Source organism: Micromesistius poutassou (genome assembly GCF_964030765.1).
Source record: "Micromesistius poutassou genome assembly, chromosome: 10".
Taxonomy (NCBI): domain Eukaryota; kingdom Metazoa; phylum Chordata; class Actinopteri; order Gadiformes; family Gadidae; genus Micromesistius; species Micromesistius poutassou.
Window position 1 is genome coordinate 2,061,393 of NC_140280.1, and position 17,500 is coordinate 2,078,892.

The 17,500-nt window shown below is 51.2% G+C and overlaps 1 pseudogene across 1 annotated transcript in view; it reads right to left on the minus strand.

Moving 5' to 3' along the window:
- LOC311353830 (FRAS1-related extracellular matrix protein 2 pseudogene) overlaps positions 1 to 14,596 on the minus strand; it is a 17,395-nt pseudogene extending 2,799 nt beyond the window's left edge. The window contains exons 1-2 of the transcript in view: positions 9,619 to 14,596; positions 6,263 to 6,352 (exon numbers count right to left, since the gene is read on the minus strand). The product of the transcript in view is annotated as an FRAS1-related extracellular matrix protein 2 pseudogene (transcript). The remainder of the gene's footprint in view (positions 1 to 6,262; positions 6,353 to 9,618) is intronic.
- Between the last annotated feature and the right edge of the window lie 2,904 nt (positions 14,597 to 17,500).

Sequence of the window (17,500 nt, forward strand, 5' to 3'; positions counted from 1 at the left end):
ATGAGTCTCCTTTGTTCAAGAAAGTAAATGGAAATAGACTTCACACTCAGATAACAGCTTTTTAACAGAGAACAGAGTATCTAATTGGACAAGACCAATTGCATAGAAAAACACATCTGAAACACCACCAAAAAAATATATTGAATAACATACATACATCTTATCTCTGGGGCATGGGACTGAATTAACATATCAGTTTTAACGTTCTCTCTGTTCCCTGCCATCAGGGCCTTTTATCTTTGAACCCATCGCTCTCTTTCCGTTCCTATCTTCCTTCCTCACTCGCAGCCTTTCTTCCATCTCTCCATCATAATGCTGATAAGAATCCCATTGTCAATATGCTATGAATCAGTTCAGCATAGACCAACATAAACGCACGCACACACACACACACACACACACACACACACACACACACACACACACACACACAGAAACGCAACAATGAGGGATGATGATGAATGCAACATTTCACCCTTAATCCTTAAGCCTTGACACCGAAGTGAAATTCCCACTGATATTCCGACGCACGCACCGACATATTAAAAGGCCCATATAACAGACGGTTAAAACGCTAGGATCTCACCTCTAGTGGGAAATGGATCACAGAGAGTGGGTGGAATGGAGAGAGAGAGAGAGAGAGAGAGGTGGAGAGAGAGACATAAAGAGGGTTAGAGAGAGCGAGAGGGAGAGAGAGAGAGAGAGAGATGGAGAGAGAGATGGAGCGTGAGAGAGAGAAAGAAGAGAAAGAGAGAGAAAGAAAAAGAGAGAGAGAGAGCGAGCGAGAGAGCGAGAGAGAGAGATGGAGCGTGAGAGCGAGAGAGTGAGAGAACGAGTGCGAGAGAGAGAGAAAGAGGTAGAGAGAGATACAACGAGAAAGAGATAAGAGAGAAAGAGTGTGAAGAGAGGAAGGATGACAGTGAAGAAACACTGGCTAAGACGGCGGGGCTGTCAGGAGACGCTGACGACGGAGACGGGCAGACGAGGACCTGCCGGAGCCAGGCTGTCAGGAGCAACCCCCCCCACCCCCACCCTATCACTGGCGGATCACGGCTGGCAAAACAACCCCTCTAAGTGCATGTGTGTGTGAGCCAGTGTGTGTGTGTGTGTGTGTGTGTGTGTGTGTGTGTGTGTGTGTGTGTGTGTGTGTGTGTGGGCGTCTGGAAAGGCAAACTTTGTTTTGGCAGGTGAACAATAGGGGTCACAGGGGTTAACAAGGCCAATCGGTATCCATGGAAACAGCGAGTGCGGGCTTGCTCCTGCGGTTTTTAGGGACACGTTCCGGTCTGTCAACTGCAGCCCTCCGGCAGCCGAGATATCACACAGAGATAGCGGGGGGGTCGGGTGGGCGGGTGGGCGGGGGGGGGGGGCTGCAAAATCAACACTTTGCCGCTAATGCGTTTCAAGGTCCCGGACAGGGGTCACACTTGAGTGTGTCTCCCTGAATCCATTCCTGGGGTCTGTTGTCAGTTCAGATGTGTAATTGCGCCGTTGAGGCTGGATCCGACGGGATCATGTGGTCATGACGACCGGCGCTTCAGATGCTGATTTTTTTTCTGTTTGGGGGGCGATGTGATGAATTGTGAACAAGGTTGTGTTTGATAAAAGTGGGTTCTAGCAATGTACAATCACACACGCACACGTACACGCACACGTACACACACACACACACACACACACACACACACACACACACACACACACACAGAATCACTCACACACGCACACACTCAGAGGAGTGCACGCACACACACACACACACACACACACACACACACACACAAATCCCACACGCATGCACTCAGGAGTGCACGCACACACACACACACACACACACAAAATCCCACACGCATGCACTCAGAGGAGTGCACGCACACACACACACACACACACACACACACACACACACACACACACACACACACATAAACAGCTGAATGACAAACAGTCTCTGTCACACCAGACTCTCTCCACCTTTCTCCCAATAAAGTGAGAATAGAAAGAGCAAAGAAAGTAAAATGTGCCGCATAAGGTAGCGGTGGGAAAAATAATCGATTCTTCAATGCATCGTGATTCTCTCTAGAACGATTCCGTTTCGATGCAGAAAAAAATAATAATCGGAAACTAATTTAATAAAAAAAAAAAAAAAAAATTGTTGAATCGATATCGTTTCAGAATCGACTCGTTCACCTCTGAATCGCATCGCGAGGTACCAAGAGACTCCCACCCCTAGCATAAAGGCCACCCATCGGTTGAAACTGTCAACGAAGGCGCTTAGCGAGGGCGACAAAGAGACACATTACCTCACCGGGTGCACTGAATCAGTTGGAAGTCGGTTGAGATTGGGGCAAAACGTCCCCTCGGGGAGATATGTGAAGGGGTACGCTTTGTTGTGAGTGAGCACACTAGCATGTCAGGAACTGCAGACGACGACGGGGGGGGGGGGGGGGGGGGGTTTGGAGCGTAACAAAAGGGTTGTGAGGTTTTAACCAAACTCACAGACGCAGACAAGAGAACGAGGAAAGGAGGCGTGGTAAGGAAGTCAAAGGGCAACGTTTACTCTGTCGGGGGCAAACATTGAAGGCCATTTTGAACAACTAGGGAAATAAGACGTCAACGTTGAACCGTCTGAACCTCGTGACTTACGTCGTTGACTGGGGGGGGGGGGGGGGGGATACAGTGCACCTCCCGGGCAGCAGTACTGGCTGAAAAGCTTTTACCACGCCAAACTCTCCACCTCCTGTCCCTGCTATGGCAACTGGGGGGGCCAACTCCGAGGTGAGCGGGAATCAAAGTGGCAGCAGTGGCAATCTGGGCCCTGCGAGCACTCAAGGCAAGAAAAAGGCGCTCGCTGAGCAAAGATGGGCTGTGTGTCATTAATTCAACCGGTGACCGGCCCGGGAAAAAAGCCTGGGTTTCTGCCCTGTGCCATCACAGGTTAACACCAGCAATCCCACCTGGCGGTGGTGTGACAGAGCGGGGGTGGGGGGGGGAGGGGGGGGGGCTCCCAGCATCCCTTCCACCGTCCCCCACCCCCACTTTGCTTGCTTACAAGGCTGTAACAGGCTCATGTACCACCGCCGCTGCCTGCGAGCGCGGGTCGGATCCTCACACTCAGGGCCTTTCATTACCGCAGCCTCGCCCGGCTGCTGAAATATCAAACGCTTCCCTTCTCGCCCCCCCGGGGGGGCCCTGACACTTGCGGCTGGCCTCGAGCAGAAGCCTCCCCGGAGCCTGCGGGGGGGGGGGGAGATCGGCGTGTGTGCAGGTAGCCTGACGGAGGCGTGCCGAGCTACGCTACAAACAGCAGCCTGAGGCGAAGGCGACGTGTTTTATGGTGGAATCAGCGAGAATTCCTGCCTCTCGCCTCCCGATGGGAGCGTGGACGGGAGCCGTTGAATCGTGTGCGTGACCTTTGGCGGGGGAATATCAGCGAGCACAATGGCACGATCACAGCTGGTGTCGGCGATTTGCGTTAATTCTCTGGCATGTAACCAGGTATGCCTTATGTTTGTCAGAGGGAATGACGAGGGAGGCCATTAAATGCAATGTCATTTACAAGTCGCCTCATGTTAATGAATAACTAATCATCAATCAAGTACTGATTTATAAGCATTTAGTTAACAATGAAGTCATCATTAACACAACATTGATATATTTGTGGATGATGGATAAGCGCTATAAAGGACCCTATTTTTACCAGGTGTGATGTGGTGTGAGGTGTGATGTCGATTAGCCATTACAAGCCATGACAAAATATACCCGGTCGTCAGCCTACCAGATGTACCACTGGACTGTACCCACTGCTAAGCTATCCATCATACATCTGGTTGACAAACCCACTTGTGGTGTCACTGGAGGGTAGATTTTGGACCGAGCTTGTAATGGAAAATAAGATTCCTTTAACATAGAAATTATTAATCATCTACAAAAGTATATTCAGGTTTTGTCAATTAGTTCATCATTAACTGGAGGCTTACGCTAGTTCATCATTAACTAATGGCCAATGATGGATTGCTGTGTTAATGATTAGTTCATCATTAACTAATGGCTTATAAAGAAGATTATTATAAAGTGATTCCTTTGTTATTTTTTTACATCAAGTGTTAAAAGCCAGTACTCAAAGCTTGGGCAGAGAAGTAAAGACACAAATAATTACCACCACCACAAAAACTTCCTTCAGTCAAAGCTGGAACGATCGCTTTGGTTAGCTAACCTCAGAACACCTCTAACCACACATTTCAAAATTCAAGATTTTCATTCTGGACTTATTTTCAAGTAATGATTCAGTGTTGTGCTATCACTGGTTCAACTATTCTGCTGTGGATCGCGAAGCAGATGAGAAAGAGCACAGGAACCGTTCTGCCGCTCTGCTAAATCCCAGCGCTGCAGGATTTGATGTTGTGGTTTTTTTTTGGTACAGGCAGAAGTGGCATAACGCTGGGTTTAAACAGAAGTATTTTAGGCTTCTTACGGATAGTGGACACTTCCACGGAGACACCTCTGAATCTTTGTCTCCGCTGCTCAAACTGCCTGTTGGATAACGCCCAAAGTGTTTCACACACATCACTCCCTGTCTCCCCCCCTCCAGCCTCTCCTTTCCTCACCCCTCAGAATAAGACTTGTATTGCCAGGTTCTCTTTCACATACAAGGACTTTGTTATGGTGTTGGGTGGGATAAAGAGCAGACATACAAAACACAACACACAGAAATCAAAAGAATAATAAAAAAAATAAATGATAGAGAAAAAGAAAATAGAGAGCTCTGCCTCTCCTACAACCAAACAGTCTCTCTCTCTCTCTCTCTCTCTCTCTCTCTCTCTCTCTCTCTCTCTCTCTCTCTCTCTCTCTTCCCCCCCCCCCCCCCCCCCACACAGATCCATTCATACATGGTCACCACCTGAGCCGGTAAGCATTAAACAATCTTCCACAAAAGACGTTCATGCCTCCTGACTCCGATGCTGCCTCTCAGAGTATACCCATCAGGAAAGAACCGTCTGACTGTTCTATTTGCATCAGAAAACTCTGAACCGGGCCTCAGAACTGGAGCAGCCAAGTCGCTGAGGACAACAGAGACACTCTGTCTCTGCCTGTGCAAGGCAAGACAAGAACTGGCAGAATCGTGTGGCGTCGGCTATGGGGAATGATCACGTCTACCACCGGAGAGACCCTGCTCATGCTAATTGAGCCTTAAGCGAACGAGGCGGTGAGCGTGATTGACAGCGTGGGCCCGACATAGGACATGACACTCTGCCTTGTTTTTGTTCAACGCCGTCGAAGCACCTGCTGCCTTGTGTCTCTCACAAAGACAAGAACAGTGGGCCAGGACAGCCAGCGGCGTGAATTTAGAGAGAGGCTTTTCAGGGCATCTTAAACCTTCCACCTGAGATAACATCGTTCGATTCGGCGCGCCACGTAACCCGGAGAGGCAGGCAGGCCCCACGGACAAATGGCCGTCCAAATCTGGTCTGTTTTTCCCGTGCATTCTAAACCTGTGCCTGTGGTAGTGCATTAGCGCGTCAAGGTGGTAAGGCTTTGTCAAATGGATCAAGTACTTGTTCCCAAAAACCATTAGCTTTCACGCCGAGCGGCTAAGTGAAAGCACCGCGCTCTTCTTCAATGCGGCTCCTGTCTCTCTTTGACAATGTAGAAGTCTGACAATGAGATGAAACGGAGAAAAGAGTGGTTGGAGTGAAGTAACTTTGAACACTGACCCATATTTCTTTCCCTAGATGGCATCACAAACTGGTGACTCTATCTTGAGAAGCAATGCTTCCATTTGTTTTTTACATGAAAGTGAGGAAGAGAGGTTTTTTTTTGGGGGGGGGGGGGACGCATCAAAGCTATTAGTTGTACATGTCCCATGATGTGAACATTACAGCAGCAAATGTCTGCTACACTGGCAGCCCTGATGCCGGTAATTATTTTTTCTCTGGGGATGAACTAAAAAAAGGTTTGTTTGGTAGAGATTTACCCGCGATAATGGGGATGGAAATGGATGAAGACTTGGCATTTTACACATGTCGGTTTATTTCAGGTTTATTAATAATAACAACAACAGCCTGCTTTGTGGTTGCCGTCACGCTTGTTACCAGCAGAATCCAACATGTGTTCTTTACTTTTCTTTGATTTTCATTTGCCCTTGTTTGTCCAAGTTTTGTCTCGGTCTGAAAAATGAATGCCTGTTTGCACACGTTTCCCAGTAAAAGAACCCACTGATTTCCCCTCAGTTTGAGTTGAACAAACCCGGCGGGTGTCCTACCGTTGTCCTGGACGGAGAACACGAAGTGGTCCGAGGTGACGTTCTCCTGGGGGTGCAGCACGTAGCACACCTGCAGCTCGTCAATGTCGGCTGAAAGGAGAACCCGGGATCACATCGTTAGAACCGGTAAACACAGTAGACGCCCTCCCAAAAAAAAACTAATAACAGCATGAATTATAACCCCTATTTAATCACTACGGGATGCTTTTGTATTCATGTTCATTGCAGCAATCAACTAAAATCGCATTTGTATTACCACCACATTAGACGCATTTATATATTTTTTAAACGATCTGCCTGTTCCAATCATCCAATCCAGGTAAAAATAACATCCCAATCACACAGCGCACATTAAAGCACCGATTTCTTTGAAATGTTCAAGCAAGAATCCCACGTGTGAGCACTCAAGCTGTGCTAAAATACATCCCTTTATTCTCCGCACACTTCACGGGCCTCGCAGGCATGCCTGTCTGTCAGCGTAACGTTGAAACGTCTTGCTCTCTATCTGCAAGTGTGCCAGCGGGGGTCTCCGTCCACAATCACACTCTGACTCAACGCCCTTATCAACCCTGAGCACCGACGACCCCCCCCCCCCCCCCCTAAATAAGCACCGAGAGAGAGACTGACAGTCGCACACCCTGAACCGGGGGGACAGCACGCCTCAAATACACCCTGCTGCTAATCCTAGTCGACTGAAGCTGGAGAGGCCATCAGAAAATAGTTAAGACCTCCCAAACCCCGTGTGGTCTCCTGCCAGGAAGTCTTTTAACCACCAGGTGACGACGGAGCGCCTAAATAACACATGGGGGACCAGGAATGTTAAAAACAGGATTCGGAGCAGGGGGGGGGGGTGGGGGGGGGGGGGGGGGGGCACCTGCAATGCCAGCTGTTTTTCCGTCCTTGACTTCTGTTTGAATTACAGGGCTGTGTTTGAACTTATCCACCAGGCTCGGGAATAGTTTATTACAGTGTAGCGGAAATCATCGACACATGAAAGGCCCAGGCCCCCTGTGTCTCACAACCAGTGGCTGACAGACTCGTACAACAGTAATCACCATCCCCTGTTCAGCCGAGCCCCAAAGCCCCGAACACAACTTGCTACACATTTACCAATCATTGGATCAGACAATTACGGAGGGATTAACTAAATATCATACCGGGATTATCTGCCCTGTATTCTGTTTAGATATTAATGATATTAATGATATAATGGTTATGTGGCAATGCGACTGAGCAGTTTTGCGGTTTACAAATCAGACAATGCAATTCCGACACGAAGGTCATTCTTATTTTGGGACAGGGTTAGAAATGGGAGCTGTGTTTGAACGCTGGTGTGGAACCGAGTTTGTTCACATTAAAGAAATGGTAACGAGGAATCAACATTGACAATGAATCGGGGCACGTGGTACGGGGTGAGGAGACAATGGCAGAGGAAGTCAACAGGGTGAGCGAGGTGGGGCACTTTCATCATCAAATATTTAAAGGAGAAGCCACACGGGACCTGCCCTGGAAATCGGATGTGTAAATACAGGCTGAGGGATAGTCTCTTTCACTTGGCTGCCTTCTCTGACGAGCATGCTTGCTTGCTTTCCATCTCTCTCTCTCTCTCTCTCTCTCTCTCTCTCTCTCTCTCTCTCTCTCCTCGTTCAGTCTCTCTCTCTCTCTCTCTCTCTCTCCTCTCTCTCCCTCCTCGTTCAGTCTCTCTCTCTCTCTCTCTCTCTCTCTCTCTCTCTCTCTCTCTCTCTCTCTCTCTCTCTCTCTCTCTCCCTAACAGTTCAATCTCATTCTCCCTCTCCCTCTCCTATCTTACAAGACTTTCTAAAATTCGGTCACTAGAGGAGTGCCAGCGGCTTAGTGGTGGCTATAAGGCTAAATAACTGGTTGGTTGGAGACTGGTCCTTGTTCCTCCTTGCTCTCTTCCTTCATCGCGGCTAACCCCCACTCAACCTCTCGCCCTACCTCTTCACGCCTCATTGCGCTCATCACACACACACACACACACACACACACACACACACACACACACACACACACACACACACACACACACACACACACACACACACACACACACACACAGCTCACACACCGTGTCCTCTCTCAGGGCGAGCACTCAAGTCTCTCCCCTTAACCCATCTTCTGACCCTGAACCTTTTTTGCCGTCTTTCCTTCATGCACACAAACACGTTGGATTGTACACCGGCTCAGAGCGCTTCACAGGAGCACCCCGACGGTAATTATTGCGCTACGTTCCTGAGAATGAATCCAATAGCCCGGCAGCCTTATCGATCAGCCCCGTGTTACACTCAATAGATCACAGGAGCGTAGCACACACTCTTAATTGATGCTCGCCTTTTCATCATCCCCGCCCTCCCTCACACGCGCTACGTGACGTGTGTTGGAAGCACGGCCCGCGCCGGCTCAAAATACATCCGGACTCATCGCAAAAAAAAACAGTCAGCGAGACGGATCGATGGCGAATAAAAGTCAAGAACGCCGGCGCCGGTGCGCGCTCCGACGGCGCCCTGCCACTTCCTGCTCGGCGCCTGACCTTTCCCGCTTGATCCGTCTGCTCAGGCGCCACGCTTCATTTAACAAACCGCTGTACCGCGAGCCCCCGAAGGGAAAAACCTCTCCCCTCTCCGAGCCGCGCCTGTAAATTATTCATCCTAAAACCTCCATAAGCCATTTACGTGACGCGGCGAGTCCGACTCTGCGCTTCCGCACGTTAATTATGATTTGATGATCCAGGCACGTCTAAATCAGGGGCCTATGAATTAAGTATTAACATATCCAAGCCAGGGGTTGTCACAGACGGGGTGATTCATGTCCTCCGTATGGCGAGGTCGCGCCCTCATTGTGTGTCGGAACCACCGCAGGGCGGCAGGGTTCAGGAAGGGTTGAGACGGTTCACTGTCCATTGTTTTCTGTGGATTGTACGTTGGGGGTTTACGGTTTTACCAATTATAAAGTGAATAGATGATTGTGGGCGTGATGTTATCAACTGACTGTTTTCGTAGTGTGAATATGAAGCAATATAATATGTATTTATACTAGTTTCCCCCGCTGCAGACTAAACGCAGAGAGGCATTGTAATTGCACCTCCGTGCCAGGTGTCTAACATTATATCCAGGCACAACACAAAAAAAAAGGGTAGTAACAATAAAGCACACAACAGATGTTAGGAAATAAACAAAGATCCCAAATGACATGAATTATGACTTTGCTGCAAAATCCGGTCTCATGTTGAGAAATGTGATACCCAAATATTATTTGACGTAATGAAATGCCTAATTTAGCCTTTTTCACCCCGCTTTTTTTTTTTACACTTTGGATAAAACGTTTTTTTTTTTTACCTTGGCTGAACTTGCTGATGGAGTCGTTCCCGCGGCCCACGTGGACGATGTCGCCGTGCAGGGGCTGGGTGGTGATGTGGAACAGCAGGGAGGCCGGCTCGCTGTCCAGGTCCTCCGCCTTCAGCACCTTGGAGCTGAGGGTGTAGCCCAGGTGACCCGCGGACACCTCCACCAGGGTGGGCGCCCCTCTGTTCACCACCATCTGGGGGACGCCGTTGTCCAGCGACACGATGGCGATCTGCATGGTTTGCGGCCGGCGGGTCTCGAACACGGTGTTGGGGAACACGTAGAAGTCCGAGTGCGTGCCGTCCGTGACGGTGAAGGAGAACGAGTCTTCCGGTGACTTGTCGTGTTTGGCGTGCTTGTAGCTGACGAGGTTTTCGTTGAGGTCCTGCTTGGTGAAGCTGGTGACCGGCGTCGACCCGTTGTACAGCAGCTTCCCGTGAACGGGGAGCTGGGTGACGGTGAACTTCAGCATCTTCTCCGCCGTGTCCTGGTCCTCTACGTTGAGCTCAAAGGGCGTGATGAGCTTGCTCTCTCCCTCGGTGACCAGCAGATTGTTAATCGTCAGGACCGGTTTCTTGTTGTCCACGTCGACGATGGACACCCGGAAGGTTCGGAACACCGGGTTGAATCCGTCCGTGACCTCGAACTCAAAACTGTCCATCTTGACCTCGTCGTCAGACGTGTGAAGGTAATAGATCTTGCTGCCGGCCATTTGGAGCTGAGTGAACGACACGATGGGCATCCCAGGTGTGTCCGTACACTCTAAATGGCCCCTCACTGGGGCCCTGGTGACGGTGAAGACCAGGTGCTCATCGGGGCTGTTGAGATCGGTGGTGCTCAGGAGGTCTGTGGTCAGCATCACTCGGCCGCCTTCTTTGAGGGAAACCCCTTTGCTGATCACGTCAGGGAAGACCATGTCTATGCTGCCGATGGTGATGTAGAAGTACCGGTCAATCAATGGGTTCATGCCGTCTGTGACGTCGAATTTGACCAGGTCCCGTATGCCCTCCTGACCGTTGTGCGTGTAAACGACCGACCCTTCGTCCACCTCGGCCTGGGTGAAGTTCATTCCCAGTGTTATGTTCTCCAGCCCGCCGGAAGGCGTGGTCCTCTGGAGAAGACCCTGACCGGGTCCAAACCGAATGATATAAGTGAGCGTGCTATCGTCTGAATCTAGATCTGTAGCTTTAAGAAGTTTGTTGTTGATCTCTTTAGACTCCCCTATTTCTACCTCCAGGCCATCATTAATCACCATTCTTGGGGTTTCGTCGTCGACGGCGATGATCAAAACCAACACGGTTTTCTCCACAGAATATTTTCCGTCAGTGAGAATCACTTCAAAGCTGTCCTCGACTGTTTCAGAGTCATCGTGCTCATAAATGATACTCGAAGCTTCCCTAATCTGATCCAGAGTGAAGTTTCTCACCAAGTCAGAGCCTGTGGATAATTGGTTCAGAATTGTCCCGTGTTTGGGAGGTTTAGAAATGATGAACGTCAGATCTTCAGGTGGAATGTCAGCGTCGGCGCCGTTCAGTATCGGCGTGTCTATAATAATGTTCATCCCTTCCATGACAACAATTTCCCGTGCGAAAATCTCAGGCTTCTCGTCATTGGTGGGAATGATCACAATGGGGAAGAACAAGGTCTCGGAAAACTGAACACCATCTGAGCATCTGAACGTGAATCGATCCTCCACGGGCTCCACTCCTTTGTGAATACTTTGGACAAAGTAGATGTTTCCTTCTCTTACGTCCCGAATGGTGAACGCGCTGACAGCTGTTCCTGTCCTGGACTTCTCGGAGCCCGGGGCAGGAGAGATGTTTTCCACGTAGCCAGCGGTGGGCTGGACGATGATGGTGCACAGGATGTCTTCAGAGGGGGTGTCGTTATCGTCGGCGTCCAAATACTGCGGGCCGATGTTGTACTTCTCGCCCTCAATGACGCTGAACTCAAGCACCACGTCTACTCTGGGGGCCTGGTTGTCCACGGGGAGAATAGCTACGGTGACGCGCACCCCATCGATCCGATTCCCGCCCACGGTCCACTCCTCGGACATGTCGCTGAGACTCAGATTGAAGCCGTCCTGACGAGACGCCACCCCTATCTCGCCGCCGGTGTGAGCGTACACCACGAGGCCGTTGATGATGTCTGCCTGCGTGAACCTGGAGGCGGGCACTCCCCCGACCAGCACCTCCCCCATGGCCGGCGGGTCCTCCACGACGAAGGTCAGCCGGAGGTCGTCGGTGTCCACGTCGCTGCCTCGGATGACGCTGGTGGTTATTTCCGTGGCGCCGTTTTCCAGCACGTCCACGTGGGACCCGACGGTCCCCGCGGGGAGGCTGAGGGTGGGGGTCTCGTCGTCCACGGGCTTCACGCCGACGCGCACCGTCACCGTGACCACGTGGACGCCGTCGCTGACGTCCAACAGGAACTCGTCGCTCGCCGTCTCGTCCCCGTTCTGAATGTAGGACAGCTTACCCTCGGAGATGTCCGCCAGGTTGAAGGCCTGCCCTTTGCCGAGGTCGGCGAAGGCCAGCTGGACCTGGCCGTGTTTGGGCGCCTGGCTGAGGCTAAAGGTAATCTTTTTGCTGTCGGTGTCAGGGTCCTCACAGTCCAGCTCTGCGACGGACATGATGTGCACGCCCCGCTCAAACACGGCGAAGCCGGTGTTGGTGATCTGAGGGGGTTTGTTGTTGACCGGCTCGAGGAAGATGACGAAGACGCCCTCCACACTATTGCCGGCTGTGTCTTCCACAGAGTAGCGGAACTGCACCACATGGGCCGTGATGCCAAGCTCCACGTCGGGGGGGCTGTAGGAGATCTTGTGGTGGTTTATCTGGGCTTGGGTGAACTCGGTGACCTCCCGATCGGGGCTGTCTGTCAGGACCAGGGTGCCGAACAGGACCGGATGATTCTCGTCCATGTCGGTGGGGGGCTGGACCACGATGTATTTGAGATCGCGGTCCTCCGAGTCTAGGTCGGTGTATCGGAGCACGTCCTTGTGGAAAGCGGTGAGCTGGTACTCGTGAACGGTCATCTGCAAGGTGGTGCCGGGGAACAGCTCGGGGGGGACGTCATCGATGGGTAAGACCCTAATGATGAACGCACTCGGCCCCGACTCGTTCGGCGGGTCGTTGTCGTCCTGCACGGTGAACACAAACTGATCCGTCACCGTGTCGGTGCTGTGGGGGCCCGTGTGCTTGTAGAACACCTTCCCGTCCGTGATGTCTCTCTGCTGCCACTCGGTCACCTCCTTCTCGTAGACCTCGTCCTCCGCGTTGAACCTCCAGGTGGAGGGGTCCTCCGGGGCGTCCGACTGCCTCAGGAGCACCGCGCCGACGGCGGACAGCGGCGGCACGAGGGTGAACCTGATGGTGGAGTCCTCCGAGTCGATGTCGGCCGCGCTGAGCGCGGGCGCGGTGATGGGCATCATCTGGTTCTTGAACAGCACCAGGCCCGTGTTGGCGTTGACGATGGGCGGCTCGTCGTCGGTGGGGACCACGGTGATGGGGAAGAGGAACTCCACCTCGTTCTTGCCGTCGGACATCTTGAAGACGATGTTGTCGCTGTAGGTGTCGCTGCCGTCGTGCTGGTACACCACCAGGCCCGAGGTCAGGTCGGACGGCGTGAAGAACTTCCGCTGGAGGCCCAGCACCCGGAGGTCGCCGTGGCGGAGCCCGTCGACCACGGAGATGCGGACGCCGTCCAGGTTGTCCTCGTCGCTGATCTCCAGGTTTTGGGACGTGAAGAGGGGCCGGGACTGGCCCTCGTACAGCAGCTGGCCGGTGTTGCGGGTCACCACGGGCGCCATGGAGTTCATGGGCTTCACGACGATCATGAAGGCGAACGGGTCAGAGAGGGCCCCGTCCGTGTCCACCACCTCGAACTCCAGCTGGAAGATCCTCTCGGTGTCTGAGTCGAGGGAGGGCGGTTTGTACGCTATTTTGAGCTCCATCAAATCTCTCTGGTAGAAGGTCGTGATTGGGAGGTTTCTGTCATCGGTGCTGACTATGTAGCCCTCTTCGTACGAGAGGGGAGAGGTGATGTTGAATATGAGCTCGTCTGGGTCCGACTCGGCGTCTTCAGCAGCAATCATGTCAGGGGTGAGAGCTGTCAGTACAAATTGGCTCACTTCCATCATCATCATGGACACGAAGCTCGGCTTTGGTGGCGTGTTCTCCTCTCCCTCTCTGATGCGAATCATCAGATGGAAATATTCTTGTTTGACTAAATTGCCTTCCGTATCATGCAGTTCCACCACCATGGGAGCATAATCTCTGTTCGGGGATTTGCGGTTGAACGTGTGCTCGTAGCGAATGTCAGCCTGGGTGAATTCATCACAGTCCATCATGTTCGCAAGTTTCCCCCCGTCGATGAGTTTGCCATATCTGGGCAGCGCACTGCCACTGGACAGAGAGGTCACCTCGCATCTGTGAGACGCTCTGTCATATGTGAATTCTAACACCTTTTTGTCAATCGGGTTACTTATCCCTTTGAAATTATCAACAGTCAGAGGCATGTTTTTGGTGAGCAACTCTAGCTGCGTAAAGATCACCTCTATTTCCATCATGAACGGGATGATAACGGTTTCTGTTTCCGTATCGTACCTCAGCTGCAGCCTCACCCGGTCCTTGGCCGGGCTCCTCGACCCGAAGTGAGAGTAGCTCACGTCGTTGGGACCGAAATCACACGGAAACTTTTTGGGAGAGAGTTGCCCGGGTCTCTGTGACAGCGGGTCGTTATCCAGAACGGTGATGCTGCACCGATCGCCAGGCTCGATCTGAATCACCAGATCGTTTACGGGGTCAATGAACACAGTTCTCCCGAAAGGCACGCGTACCTCGTTATTGGCGACCAAAATGGTATCTTCTGACAATTCAGACCTCAGTGCGTAAAATAATCCAGAGCTGTCCAGCTGCGCCCAAACAATACCCGTGCCACAAAAACACAGGAGAAGTCCATAGTAGAGCATCGTGGCAGCAGGATGGACTCCCCTAAAACGACCAGAAACAGTCACTATAATATCCGAGTGATGCCGAATGAAAAAGTCCGCTTCTAAAACACAGCGTCCACTACGCGGGGAGTCACAACATGTCCGGGCGAGGACTCCGGTACGAGCGTCAGTCTTGGAGGCGACATGGGCAACTCATCTACAACAGCGAGGAGTTTTAACTTCAAGCACTGCCAGCCGGCGTGAACCCCCACCCCCCCCCACCCCGCCCCCGCCCCCGCCCCTCTGTGAGCTTTATTGGCCCATTCTGAAAGGCTTGTTTCCTCCGCCTCTTTGTGAATGGATAGCTGCGCTGACATTCTCGGAGAGGTGGGTGGGGTCCGAGCATCCACCGCGATCCCCGTTCACGTCCAGCTGATTACACTGAGGATTGTAAAGCGGACAGGAGAGCGCGGGAAACAGAGTAATCAGTGGGGTGGGGTGGGGTGGGGGGGTGTAAACAGACTGAATAAAAGAAAAATAACGTAAGCAAACCATAAACATGTATCATGACTGTGTGTGTGTGTGTGTGTGTGTGTGTGTGTGTGTGTGTGTGTGTGTGTGTGTGTGTGTGTGTGTGCGTGCGTGCGCGTGCGTGTGCGTGTGTGTGTGTGCATGTACGCGCGTTGGAGAGAGGAAAAGCAAATTGAAAGAGAGGGAGATAGCGAGGGAGAGAGAGTGAGATGGAGAGAGAGGGGGAGAGAAAGAGAGGAGGGGGGCGATAGAGAGAGAGAGAGCGAAAGAGAGGGGGAGAGAGAGAGAGCGAGAAAAAGAGAGGGGGAGAGTGAGAGAGATAGATGAAGAGAGAGAAGGAAAGAGAGGGAGAGACAGAGAGAGAAAGAGAAGGAGAGGGGGAGAGAGAGAGAGAGAGAGCAAGAGAAAGAGAGGGGGAGAGTGAGAGAGAAATTAAGAGAGAGAGAGTGAGATGAAAAGAGAGATGGAGAGAGAGAGAGAGATATTGCTTTTATCAGATAGAGAGACAATAATAACAAAAAGCGCTGACCTTCCCTCAAGCCAGTGTTGTTTTTATGAATCTCCCTGTAGACCTGGGAGCGATGACCCTGCCGTTATCCATCGAGATGGTAAAGATGTATGCCGAAAATAAAATCTCACCGTATCACCACAGGCAACGGAGGGGCCAGAGTTGAGATCTCCAGGAGGGATAAATGGTATTTATTGTTTTCCAGTAAAGCTTCAGAAGAAACACAGAGAGAGTTGGGGAGAACTGCAGCAGTACCGACCTGCAAGCTGCTGAAACGCTACACCCTGACTCTTAGACATGCTCACATGTCGCAGGGGGTGTGATTAGATACAAGGAAAATATGTTTTACAATTTAGTATTAAACGACAGCGAGAATGAGAATACAGGTACACGTTTGACCCCATGGAATCGACCAGGTTTTTGTTTTTTTTACCCAATTCTGAACAGCTCGTACATGAGAGAAGGCTACTTGTTGATTACAGGCTAAAGCAGTTTCTTGTTATTTTGGGGAGAAGATCCTCATTAGGTCAAGATCACAGAGCGCCAGCACCTGGGTCCTCACTCCACAGCGGTTCCCACCATTCGCTAGCCGGCTCCAAACTAACCCCCTTCCCTCCCAAAAAGTCAAAAAGACTGATGCATTGGCCTTGTTTTAAGGCATTAAAACAAGGCTGACAAAGATGACGTCCTTATCAAATATAGCTTCTGAATCAAGGACAAGCGTGTTGTCACCTTGATGGGAGCTCTAATGTCACTTTTATGAATGCATGCGAGCGTGTGTCAAAATCGTCACATCCTTCAAACGCAATCCGTCGACAGACTGAAATTAAATGAGCAAGTCGTTGGTGACAACAAAGAACAAACACAAAAGGGTTTTGTTTAATGATGTTACTCATCCCCAAATCCGACTTGACTGGCGGAGACGCGCCGGTTCATTTGAACGCAACTTTCAGCCGCCAAAATAAACAACTCACTTTTTCCAGCAGTGCAGTGTGAACACATCCACGGCCGGCGTTACAGGAGCGGAGGCTCTCTGTGACGCGCCGTTGGCCCTAATGAACATGACATTTTGTTCATTTTGGCTGGCACGGTGCCGTTCATACTGATTCACACAAATATCAATTATTTCACAGGCGTCTCGCCGCTGTGACCTTTAGCGCGATCATGTATCTCTTAGCTGTCGGTGTCCTCGGCTCCATGGTGACGGTTGTGCCACGAACCTCCACCCCTTCACCCGGTGCAGCGATACGCCGTGGGAAATGTCCGCAGCGTGTCCACAACTCTTCTACACATGACGCGGACATTGAAGGCATGCACCGCATCGCAGGGAAAATGTGCCACCTTTAAGACATTTTTAGACGTTACTATTACACTACTATTTTATCGTTTTACCTTAATATATCTTTTGCGTGGATATTTGTGTCATTAATAAGCTGGCCATTTGGTTCCATGGGAGGCCTGCAGTTCGACTGGACATTGGGGATCAAACCCAGGACCTTTCAGCTGGGAGTCCCGTCACCCTGACCCCGACGATATCAATGTGTTCAGATCAGTGGCAGCACGGTGTGCGTTGTGTGTATCCAAACCGGTGGAATGGTTTCATTCCTTCACCAGTGTGCAGACTGGGAGACTGGTCAACCTCTTCAGACGGGAATCATTCACACACAACCCTCAAGTTAATGTGTGGCTTCCCTTCCCTTCACTAAATCCTAGCTTTGACCAGTAACAACACCAACATGGACAACATTTCCCCTGTTTGTTTCGTTAACAGATAAAGACTTTTCGCGTAAAGGGAAGAAACAGGTGTTTCTCCAGGATTCTTCTTCAACTCTACGGTAAAAGGTGAATTAGAGGGCCTGTCCTCTCTCACCTCTCTTTACTCACTGAGGTAACCACTGGGGGCC